Genomic DNA, 13,171 nt, shown 5'->3' on the forward strand with positions numbered 1-13,171 from the left:
TATAGTTTTAATATGTGATTTGTTTCTTTCTTTATAATATATACTTTTGTTTATTGTTTCCGTGATAAATTAAGTAAATACTTTTCTTTCTTATTATTAAGAAAAGAGTAGAAATTATCTTAACCAAATTAGAATTTTTCTTGGTCGTAATTCATAAATTTTCTTTAACATACTAAAAATCTACAACACTCCAAATCTATTTAAAATTTTACATCTGCAACAAAACTGCAATAATAACTATAATTGCATTTAAACTGACAATTCACTACCTACAGAACTAAAATTGACAACTCAAACTTCACTATTCGAACCATCAAACTTCCTTCATCACACCATTTATCAATAGCACTTAGAATCAATAAACACCAACTATTAGATTATATGTTTTGACAAACCATTAAGCGCTACAATGCGTATGACAGTTAAATCGACTGCCATTGACAGTTTACATCAAAGTGACGTTTGATAGAGTCGTAATATTAATGTATTTACGTCTCATTGGCGGGAAATATTCTTTTTTTGAATATTTGAATCGTGTTTGTCAAGTTAGGGGTGAATAGGGATTAAAAGTTAAAAATAATTTAAATTTAGAATGTAACATTACACAAGACATGTCCGTTTTTATATGGATGCTGGTTCTTAATTTAAAAGTGTAATTATAAGTAAAATAAAATTACAAATATCGTAAAAGCCGGTAGTGTTTAAAATTAAATAATTAATTTCAATAAACTCCTTTTAAAGAGATCTATCCAAATAAATATCTATAAATTATCTTGGCTTACTTTTTTGTGGAATAATAAATCGTTTTAGAACCTCTCGTTTGGATTTTAGTGTGCTTTGGTACTTGTAACGTGTAAAATAGAAATTAGTCAAAGTTTTTATCATTATTTTAATTACAATAAGCAGAAGCAACACCCTTAATAACTATTTTGTATATCAGCAATATCTCAATTAAAAATATGTCCACGGAAGAGACGGCCCACATCGCATCAAACGTCATGTAAATGTCACGTAATGGAAAGATTGTGTAATTAATTAGTTTTAATTACTCCAACCCTTTCGTTCAGCTGGGGTCGTTTTGACCACTAATTATTTTTTACATTATTTTGTCTCGTTGTTTAAGTGGTTTGATGTAACGTAGAATTTTGAAAATGGAACATTATTTTTAATTGCCTTCCCACCTTGCCTGGTACTTACTGAAGTACTCATATAACTGACAAAATCTACTTTAATATTTATTCTAAATAACCATTTTAAATAGGTATTTTAAAAAAGTACTTAAGGGGACCGGCTATCGTATCAAATAGCTAGCCCCCTCCCCATATTCACAACACACTCCTCAGCAGCTCTTATTACATAGTTAACATATCACACAACAGCCCGACTTACTACGGGCTGAGTGCGGAAAAAAGCCTTACAACATAGAACACAACATAGAATTCTTATTACACACATCACTGATAGAACACAGGAAAAAATAGGTACATAGGTTCTGGCATAAACATTACTAATAGCATTCTCTCTTAAAGTATAAAATGTATAAGAAAAAACAGATAAATATTTTTTTTTTGCTTCGAATGATGAGACGAGTTTGCCGTTCGCCCGATAGTAAGCGATACGACCGTCCATAAACCGCAGAAACACCATCCAACACCTTGAATTACAAAGTATTGTTTGGTCCATTGCGCTCGCCATCCTGAGACATGAGATGTTAAGTATAATATGTCCAGTAGTTACACTGGCTACAATGTCCTTCAAACCCGAATACAACAGTGACTCCACACTGCTTGACGGCAGCAATAGACATTCCGGTGGTACCTACCCAGGCGGACTCTCACACATGAGAGACCATCAGTATTTCCAGATGAAATAACCAAATATAATTTATTATCCTGAATAATGAAGACGTTAGTTACAAATTAACCCTATAAATATGCGGTCGCGTTAATTTTCACATTGTCCGCAAGGGTCGAACTGACCGCTCGGTCAACGCTTCTGCAACAATGTTTCGGCGTGACGACGTCAATTACCGACGAACTTAATGTATTGGACATTCTTGACCACGTGACAATTTTAGTGTTGACACACAATACATGGTTTCTTCCAAATGGTTGTACTGAGGCATTTGGTACTTAAAGTCAAGAGTCATAAAATCAAATTTGCATTGGCAAAATACTTGTAACAAAGTTAAAAATAAATGAAGACGTGTCCAATGTCCATTCTTAATTATCTATATATATAAAACAAAGACGGGTTTGTTACAACACTTATAACTCGAGATCTGCTGAACCAATTTTCATGGTTGTTGATTCGTTGGATTTGTCTCCGCCCGAATAGCAGAATACATCTTAAAACAATGAAAACTCGATATGTGTAATAATACTTAATCATTTCAATAAATGCTCATTTTGTTTAATACATGTCAAACATTTGTTGTCCAATCCTGTCAAATACTGTAACAACTATTCATGTGCGTTCAGAAATTTATTTTGTGTAAAATGTCTTGAAAGTTTAGGTACTGTTATATTTGTTTGTTTTAGACATTAATTTGTGTAATTTATCATTATTTATTAATTATTCAAAGTTTTAGAAAAAAACATTCTCATATTAGCTGTAAATGGTAAGAGAGGAAAGGAATAGGGTAGAGGAGAGGGACCATCTCGAATAGAAGTGTATAGACAAATCGAGAAAAATCCAAAATAGCTCCGACCGGGACTCGAACCCGGGACCTTTTGATTACAAGTCAACTGCTCTTCCTTCTGAGCTATCCGAGTTACTTTAGATTCACATTCGTTTTGTCTATATCTATTATTGAGCCACACCGTCCATCATACGGTAGTACACCATACGCATATTAGCTGTAAATGGTAAGAGAGAGGGAATAGGGTGGAGGAGAGGACCATCTCGAATAGAAGTGTATAGACAAATCGAGAAAAATCTAAAATAGCTCGGAATAATACCTAAGATTTATTCTACAGGTTAACAAAAGTGTAAATGTCTTTTTATAGGTTGTCTATGATTTTTCTTGATAAGCTATTGTCTATGTCTCGCAAGTTCAGGCACTGTTATGAATTAATCCGAGTGTATCCCAATTTGCACAACATAGTTTTCAATCATTTTTTTCTGACATGTGTTTGAAGTACTTAATTATTATTATTTTTTAAATTTTTATTCTCATTCTGTATGTATTCATCATCGTTCTTCATTCATCATAATAAAATACTTTTATATTTCTATTATTTTGTATCATTGTATTACGTTCATCAAAGCCTAAATTAGTTCAGTTAAAAGGTAACACGACACTCATTGACTGTTAGGCGGTACGAAGTTCGCCGGGTCAGCTAGTAATATTTATAAAAAATAAATATTTTGCTGATTTTATCGCGGTTTTTATATTATGATTTTCTCCCGACGTTCACGAGAAAAAAATAGTTTTATTTTAATGTCATTCGCGTGAACAAACAATCATTATCTTACATTTATATTTTGTTATGTTTTTTTCGGCAATACAAAATAGATTCTAAATGCATTAATATAATTCAAATCGCCACCAATGTCCAAATCAGAGAGTTAACACTAAAATTAGGTGTGACCGGGCCCAATGGACCCGGGCATTCACGGGCAATGTATTTTAAAGGGCACTCACTCGGGTTCAAGTGTGAATGTCATAAAATTCGTTCCGCCAACGCTAACAAGGGGTCAACATTTTCAAAATCCGCCATTTTGTTTTCCACTATTCCGATTTGATATATTTATGTGTTTCTGCAAATAAATATGGGTATAGATTTGTTGATCGTAAATTATTTATTGTTAGTTGTAAAAAATACGCTGATAAAATAGTGGGGTGTAAATTATAATGTAATATTTTAGTCTTATGTAACATAAGAGATAATATTTTAAGTGTCGCTATAAAAAAATATTAAACGTAATGAATTGTGTATACTGCATGCAATCTTTGCGTGATAGTAAATATGAAATGTTCTTAAGATTTTTGCAACAAAAATCAATTGCAATACAATTTTTCTTTTTCTCCCGCTCACTTTGTTATTCAACCCAAAGTTGTCAAATATGAACAATAAAAAAAATTGTAAAAACCAATAATAATCTTATTAAATAAAATTGAAGGGTTAAAAAAATTAACACAACATTAACATTTAATTGTCACAAAAGAATAATGCCTGAATTAATACTTAATCATGCACACAAAAAGATAAACATTAAACGTAACTCAAAGGGTGTGCCTACTTAAAATTATTAATGACTACCGATCAATACATAATTGTTTAAAATCAAACCAACCGTACATTTACCACAAACATTAAGGCAGAATAAACTATCAATCACAAACATAAAAAAAAATAAAAAAAATATATAATGGATTAAAGAAGCTAATAGTGTTACAGAAGGGTTAAGTTACGCGTCGAGAATTGAGGGGAAAACATTTTTTTACGTAAATCGAATTTGGAATATTACTGGAATCGCGTTGGCCGAGGGACAAACAAAATTATTGAGTGTTGGGCCGTTAAATGTGTTCATTGGATTACGATCATGTAAGTGCTTTCATTTGTATGTTTTTGATGGGTTATTTAATTTTTAGGGATAAATACTTGAGTTATTATTGATTAAAATGTTTTACAGGTGATTGTTATGGAGGATTAGAAATGCTAGCTAATAATAGTTAAAATTAGAAGTGTTAAACGAATAGCTATATTCACAAAATATTGTACCTAATTATAAAATTAAAATTATTTACCGAAAACACAATCAGTTTTTTTTTTAAACGACATTATTACATAATTTACTAACTTTTTTAGTGATAATGTTCCGTTTTATTTTTCCTTAAACAAGCTTCCGTAAATTTTTTCCAAAACCAAAACCCACTCAGAACGCTTCGTTTTTTATTCACAAAATCGTTTACGAACAGAAAGATACAGGGGGAGGCCCACCATTTCAAATCACAGAGGTAACAATTCACCGAATTTAAACCTCGTAAAGTTAAATGGAGTGTGATTGAGACCCTGAACATGTGTACTCTCGACTGCTAATGGATTTAAAATTTATTACATCGACGCCCACTTTATATTAAAAACCATAATTTCCAAAACACGGATGCACTCTATCGCAGGGAGATAGGGTCGATTTTTTCCTAAAATTCCTACCAATTTTGATAGTAGAATATGGTAGCTTTTTAAATTTTTCCATTTTATTGTGGACACGTGTTGTTTTGATTTGCTATTTGTTGGGTTCACTGACTTCAGTTTTATTCTAGTTATGTATTAACATTATAATTGGTTAGGATGTTGTTTGATTTTTCTCTTGACTTTTATGTATATTAGCAACTCCATAGTGCGATACAATATCGCACTATGGACTTGATTGAAAGTATAGTTCTTTTTCTTCTTCAGCCTTTGCATTGTCAATTTGTCATAGCGTTACTAAATGAGACCACATACATATCTACTTGGAAATAACACTTTACAATAAGTTACTAGAGCCGTAGATGTAAAATAAAAGTGTTAGTTTCGAACAAAATAAATATTAATAAAAGTAATTTTAATTTTACACGCCCTAATGCCACTACTACTACTCTAAAATAATTCGCCGCAGCGGCAACATCATACTTTCAGTCAGAATTAAACTCACGCACACTCCATATTCGCATTAATCTATAAAATGATCACAAAATCAGATAACTAAAACCAGGATTTTTGGTGAAAATGTTCGTTATTAATAGATGATTTTTGGCCTAATATCAGCAAAAGTGAAGACGAGTATATGGTTTCTTTACTAACGCAATTTCAAAATGACCTTGTATATTCATCCAATGCTGAGTGTAGGCCTCTTGCAATGCACACCAGGTTATTGTATCTAGAGCAGACCTCGACCACCTTCGTCCCGCCACGTGGACCAGCTCGTCGGTCCACCTCATTGAAGGCCTACCTCGGTCTCTATGACCAGTTCTTGGTCTCCATTATAGTACAGTTAATACATCATAATTTTTTAGGAAATATATTACTTTGACATTCCTCAGAATGATGGCAGATTTTTAGGTATTGCTTCTATTAAGACTTATTTTTTTAAGAATGTTTATCATTTAACACTAATTATGTAAGCAGCTGCCGGAGGACTTAAAAAAGTTAAATTAATTTATAAATATATTTTTTTAAAATGATTACAATGAGAACTTAGGCTCAGTGGATGTGTGACTTGGTTTCAGCATCTTCTTTAGGTCTATATGTAAGACACCTCTTCTAATCTATACCAATATTATAAAGCTGAAGAGATTGCTTGCTTGTTTGTTTGAACACGCTAATCTCATAAACTAAAACGATTTTGATTTTTTCATTAATATTGAGTATATTTTTCCGTAAAAAGATTCACGCTGGCAGAGTTGCAGGCAAAAGCTAGGTTATAATATCACAAACCTCCTTAGGGCATATATATTTTAAAAATCCGTAGTGTTTATATCTGGGGAAACCATGTCGAAATTTGACGCTTACAGCACTCTGTATCGATCAATTTAAAAATTTTGTAAATTTACAAACAACATCACGCATTTATTCCCGAAGGGGATATGTAGAGGCAGCAACCAGGGCACCCACTTTTCGCCAAGTGTGTTCCGTCCCATGATGTGATAGGGGGCGAGCCTATCGCCATATCGGGCACAAATTCCAGACTCCGGGCTGATACTGAGCAGAAAAACCCAAATATCACTTTGCCCGACCCAGGATTCGAACCCAGGACCTCAGAGCGCTGTCGTACCGCGCATGCAGTACAACTACGCCACCGAGGCAGAATATACCGAAGTAGATTGTAGATTTATTACTTGCAAAAATACTTTGTTAACAAGTGACTAGTCCAATAAATCCACAGACTAGTACAGTATGTCTGCATAGTATTAAACTAAGGAAGTCACTCATAAACTTTTACGATATCGCCAATTGACTTCCGAAGTCGGCATGTGAAGGGTTCTGTACATGGACTTATTTACTACTTGTTTATGGATTTTTGGGTTATTTAGAATCTGAGTGAAATAGATTTTGATAGAAGGGAATAAAATATTAATTATTTCTTATTACGCGAATTTTATACATTGAAATAAAACTATTTTTCGGATCCTTTTATTTCAATAAAAAAAAAAATCATTGATTATATTTTAACTGCCTTCATTGTCTGCATAATTATGTAATGATCAACTAAATATGCTATATAATAGAATCTACTATATCGTAAGACATGAAAGTCAATCAGTTCAATATTTTTATTTCAATCAATATTTCTGTTTTGTTATGTTATTCTTATGTAAGCGACTTTTGTCTTTTTGAGAATAAAAAATCTTTAACCTTAAATATATAAAAATTGATAACATTAACCCGTTCAACACAATCTTGTAAAATTTATATCCAGTAGACAAATACTATAAAATTTCCGATGTTCGTCGGTGGTTCGTTAAAATACGTATTAGTCCGCGTTTATCGGTGTCGTTAACGTAAGCTTAAACAGTTTTAGGTTTGCCAAGACAGTGATTCTGAAAGTTGAAATAAATATACTTTAGATACAATTTTATATTGTAGTAGGTACTGAAAATTGCGTGAGCTTTAATGTTGGAATATATTATGAGGGATCTACAGAGTGACAAAAAGTTCGAAATTTGATAAATTATTGAAGAAAGGACGACTATCCTACTAATATTATAAAATTTGCGGTGGGATGGGAAAGGGATGGATGTATGGATGTATGATGTATGTTCCTCTATCACGAAAAATCTACTGGAAGGACTTGGATGTAACTTTGTAGTAATATTAGTTATACATCATAATAACACATAGGCTGCAATTTTTTGTGATTTTGTGTAATTTTGTCACAATATAACGATACATATCAAGTAAGTCGAAAAAAAAGTTATCCCGAAAAACTCCTTCACGCGGGCGAAGCGAGCAAAAGCTAGTAATATATACATAAATATGAATATAAGATATATGTTTTATCTTTTTAATCTACTAAAAACGCATGTACAATACTAAGTATAATAGCAGGAGGTATTAGTGGCGCGAATTAATGTTTTTTTTTTTTATAAATATCTACTTTAGGAATAATAAAAATGTAATATTGAGAAGCTCAGTACGTCAGGAGCGAGCAACGCGTGTACATCAGCATCACAATGGCGGGTTGATGTTAGTTTTGCGGAAGCGAGAGTTGTAAATTTTTACATCTCCGTGTCAGTTGCAATTACCGCTGCAGGGAAGGGTTGGGTATCGGTAGGAAAAATCATATTATTCCTCCGCTTGATTTTCGTGTTTGCGTTGATTTTTTGTAACCCGTATCGGTATTTTGATTTTGCATTTTTTGTGATAGTTAATATGTAGGGATTTGTGGTTGAAATGTGTGTGTACAAATATATATTTTTTTACGATATTATTGCTATAGATAGGTTTTAACAGCGTCAATTACTTGTATCATATAATTGTAAACACACACACCATAATAATATTTGGAATTAATAATATGTCTTTAAAGTATAAAAGTTTCATTAAAATTGGTTCTACGATGTGTTATATAAACACTTTTTAAATTATAATAACTTAAAATAAAACCAAAAAACATATATGACACTACCTAACAATCTTCCTGAAATATTGCAAACAAAACCACTTTTATTAAAGTCGGTTAAAACGGCTTTCTATTTGAATAACACTTCAAATACATAAGGCAGGTACACAAACTAAGTTCGGCCAAACGCCCGGACCAAACAGCCGGAACAGATAAGCCGACGATATTAGAGATAACTTCACTCAGAAATTGACCACGGCTTCTGTACTATGAACGTGGATGTAGAAGTTTGTGAAGCGGCTTATTATGAGAGGAAAAAGGACAATTGTGTGATGGCTATTGACAAATTGGTAACAATTCTAAAAAAAATACAGTCTTGATTTACCAGAAACTTATGTATGCTTTGGGTTGGGATATATTAAAAAAAAAACATAGGAATAGATAAATAATTAATTAAAGAATAATAATTATCTACTTTTAAAATTAGTTTTATGTATTTAGGTCGATAGATTTATTGTGTATCTGATTTTTTATATTTACAAAAACTAAGCTAGCATGTGCATTAAAATGTGCAATTCAAGATATTGAAAGAATATGGAGTATTTTACATTGGTATCTTGCTATTTCACGGTTCATTAAGTAACCATCGCTTGTGCGCAAAATTTTGTATGACAATCTTGAGAATGTCTGCTCTATAATATAATCTTAGAACTCTTTCATTTAAAGCTATATTTATTTTTGGCAACAGAGCGTGCCAAGATACCATAATAATAATATCAGCTCTGTATTATATACTTACTGTCCCACTGTTGGGCACGGGCCTCCTTTACTACTGAGAGGTATAAGGCCTTAGTCCACCACGCTGGCCTAGTGCGGATTGGTAGATTTGACACACCTTTGAGAATTCCTATAGAGAATTTCTCAGGTATGCAAGTTTTCTCACGATGTTTTCCTTCACCGTTAAAGCTAGAGATAATTCACAAAGAATACACACATAATTTTTAGAAAAGTCAGAGGTGTGTGCCCTTAAGATTTGAACCTGCGGAAATTCGTCTCGGCAGTCCGTTCCACAACCAACTAGGCTATCGCGGTCAAGATGTTATTGCTAATTAATTTTCATAATTTTTCAATGACACTGAAAGGACTGAAGTCACTTATAGTCTATAATCCACCCATATTACATGAGTTCTACTAACCGTAATAGTATTTTCGCTCATATCTCTACCGTTTCCTTAACACCTACATCTATGTATATTAGCATATACGCGTCACAGTCGGATTAGTATCTTGCAGATCAACGTCACAGCCCCGGGGCTTCCGTTTGCATCGGTGTGCGCCGGCTTAATAAGCCCGGCTAAGATAAACGTCCGTGAATAAATTATTTGGGTATTCTGACGTTTGCGCTTACTTGGTGATGGTTTTATGTAATTAAATTGACTGGACGAGATATTACGTCAATGAGGCTGGTAATAGACCTTGCTTTTACTAATAGCACTCAAGCATATGTTTGCCATATATTTCTTACGGTGAAGGAATATTTTACACCTTTGTATTTTTTTTTTAATTCTGTCGACGAAATATTTTTATAATTTTTCTGTTCACCTATGTAACTTATTTAAACCCTATCAAGTATGTTATTTTTATTAGAAAAGAGCAACACTAGAATTTCTTTCCCGTTCTTCTCTGGTGAGAACTGCTTTCCGAACTGGTGGTAGAGTTAATATTGAAGGAATTTAAATAATGTATAACATTTTATAGATTCAAATAAATCATTTCATTTCATTAATTGACCACAATCTTCTTTTTATCTTATAAAAATCCATTAAGTATGTTCTTTTTATTAAATGACCACAATCTTTTCACCATAAAAAATATACAATATACGGACATAAACATTCGTCAATTTAAATGTTAACAATATACTTAACAATAACAATACGTGGTCTATTGTCACCAAACACAACCCTTAAACAGTCAAGGGCCTCATCAAAGACAATATTTGCTGAGGACAACGACACACACGTGTCTAATTCGTGGGAAATTACATTCCAATATTTCGAGAACACTTCAAAACTCCGACGTGTGAATCGTATGTGGAATTTGTGTGAACCGATGGGTCTAATGGACCCCATTAATATAGTATTAAGTTCAAGTTGATTATATGATGTTAATATTTTTAAGATTATTAGTTTAATGATTTCTTATATTTACGCGAATGTTAGACAGTAAAATAAATTTATTTCATAGATTTTATAATGGTTTTTATATTATAATTTTCTGCCGACGTTTCAAAGACTTTGTGGCCTTCGTAGTCACAGGGTGGACTCAAAATTATAATATAAAAAACCGCAATAAAATCCGTAAAATAGTTTTATTTTAAGATGATTTGTTGTTACTTTTTAGAGAATCAAAATAAAAATATAAAAAAAAAAGAAATACACATATTATAATTATTATATTTTTATTTATTTATTATATACTGCGTAATGCTGAGCACGTATTCATCGACTGTTCTTATTTTAACAACTTTCAAGTATATAAATTATTTAAAATATGAAAATATATATTCATAAAAAGTTGGAGCGATATACTATTTTATAGTAGTTACTTACATAAATACATTGATTTGATTTAAAAAAAATATATTAATTTAACATTAGATTCCACGCATCAATTAGAAACCATCTCTCCAAACTCAACAAAACATCTTGTAATACAAAATACCCCAAAATCCTCGCAACAATGCCTAAGCCCCCGTATGAACGGCAAATATTCTTGTTAACGTCCACTATACCAATATGGACAATACGATACCAATAATCTCGGCCTCCCTATTAATTATAATTGACATATTCCGTACTTCAGCGGCAATTTGTCGGTGTTTGTTCTGTAGCCACGTGACCCGTCATGTTTGTTTTGATGTCCAGGGGCCTTGCGGACCGATCGTGAGCGTTTGAGGGTTCGGTAATGCCACTTCTATGGTATTGCAAAATTCTCATTAGATTGGAGGTCAAAATATTATTGTTATTTTTGTGAAAGTATGTATTGTTGTCATTGATGTATGAGGTGATGGGAATGATGCTATAGTTGGAGATAAAACTGGGGATGATAATTCAGTATTAAAAACCAATAATGTAAACTTGCTTAATCATGATAATATTTTTATTAATGGCATAAATGAACGGACTTTGAGAAAAAAAAACGTGAAATATATTTTTTCTGTGTATTCTCTGCAGGCTATGAAACTGCTTAAAATCTGCAATAGCCCAGTTGGTTGTGGGACGGTTTGGCGAGACAGATGGCCGCAGTTTCAAAACCTTTAAGCACACATCTCTGACTTTATATAAAATTATGTGGGTATTTTTTGTTAATTATCGCTTGCTTTAACGGTGAAGGTAAACATCGTGAGGAAACCGGCATACCTGAGAAGCTCTCGATAGGAATTTTGATGGTGTGTGAAGTCTACCAATCCGCACTAGGCCAGCGTGGTAAACTAAGGCCTAATCCCTCTCAGTAGTAGAGGAGGCCCGTGCTCAGCAGTGGGCAAGTATACATAATACAGGGCTGATATTATTATTTATTATTATTATTAACGTTGAGGGAATACATCGTGAGGAAACCCACATACCCGAGATGTTCTCGATAGGAATTTTGAGGGTGTGTGAAGTCTACCTATCTACACTAAGCCCGCGTGGTGGACTACGGCCACCTCTCAGTAGTAGGGGAGGCCCGTGCAATGAGTCAGTATATAATACAGGGCTGATATTATTATTATACATAATATTATTGTAGGAAAGTATTCTTATCTATAACTGGTTATATTTCGAATAGCAAACACATTACATAGTTTAAACACAGGAATGATTATCACTACCAATTATTTACGTCACTACATATCATATTAACTTGTGTCTTAGCCTCTTACGTAGAACTTACCTTTTTACAAAGACATTAATCAGTATAGTTTTAGATCGGAAATCAGTAGCAAATTTGTGCTCTAAAGTTTATTACCCACTAGCTGACACGACAGACGTTGTCCCGTCTTAACTATGAATTTGCAGCGCGTATTCTGTCAATCGCTGAAATTAACTTTTCTTAAATTTTCTAACGTTCCGCTCAACTTCCTTAATTTTTTCTTTCACAAGATCCTTCTGACAATAACAAACACAACAAAAAATATAATTGTGGAATCGGTCCAGTCGTTCACGCGTGATGGCGTGACCAAGGGAAATAGGGCTTCATTTTTATATATATAGATTGGTGAAATCGTTGTCTTATTTGAAATGTCCGTATGACAAGATGGCACAGCGTCCTTAGAAAATAGAAAAATAACATATTTATATAAAATATGCTAATATGTCCATTAGAAACGTGTGGATCACAATATGGAACAAATATGAATTATTTTACATTGGTGTTTTGCTATTTCATGGTAGCTTTAGTAATCGTCGCATGAGTGGAAAATTTTTGTATGACAATCTTTCCAATGTCCGATTAATATAATCTTAGGACTCTTATGTGCTTGATTAAAGGTCTATATCCGCAATTCCCACGAGCAATTTAGACCCCTAATGCGCTAATTTACAAACATTAACTGAACTTGTGTTAAACGCATCGCCAC

General features: G+C 32.8%; 1 non-coding gene across 1 annotated transcript; it reads right to left on the bottom strand.

Annotated features, from left to right (window-relative positions):
- Window positions 1-2,701: 2,701 nt before the first annotated feature.
- Trnat-ugu lies at window positions 2,702-2,774 on the bottom strand. Its single transcript has one exon. It is a non-coding gene; the product is annotated as a tRNA-Thr (tRNA).
- Window positions 2,775-13,171: the final 10,397 nt, after the last annotated feature.

The sequence above is a fragment of the Manduca sexta genome, unplaced genomic scaffold (genome assembly GCF_014839805.1).
Source record: "Manduca sexta isolate Smith_Timp_Sample1 unplaced genomic scaffold, JHU_Msex_v1.0 HiC_scaffold_784, whole genome shotgun sequence".
In the NCBI taxonomy this organism is placed as follows: Eukaryota; Metazoa; Arthropoda; class Insecta; order Lepidoptera; family Sphingidae; genus Manduca; species Manduca sexta.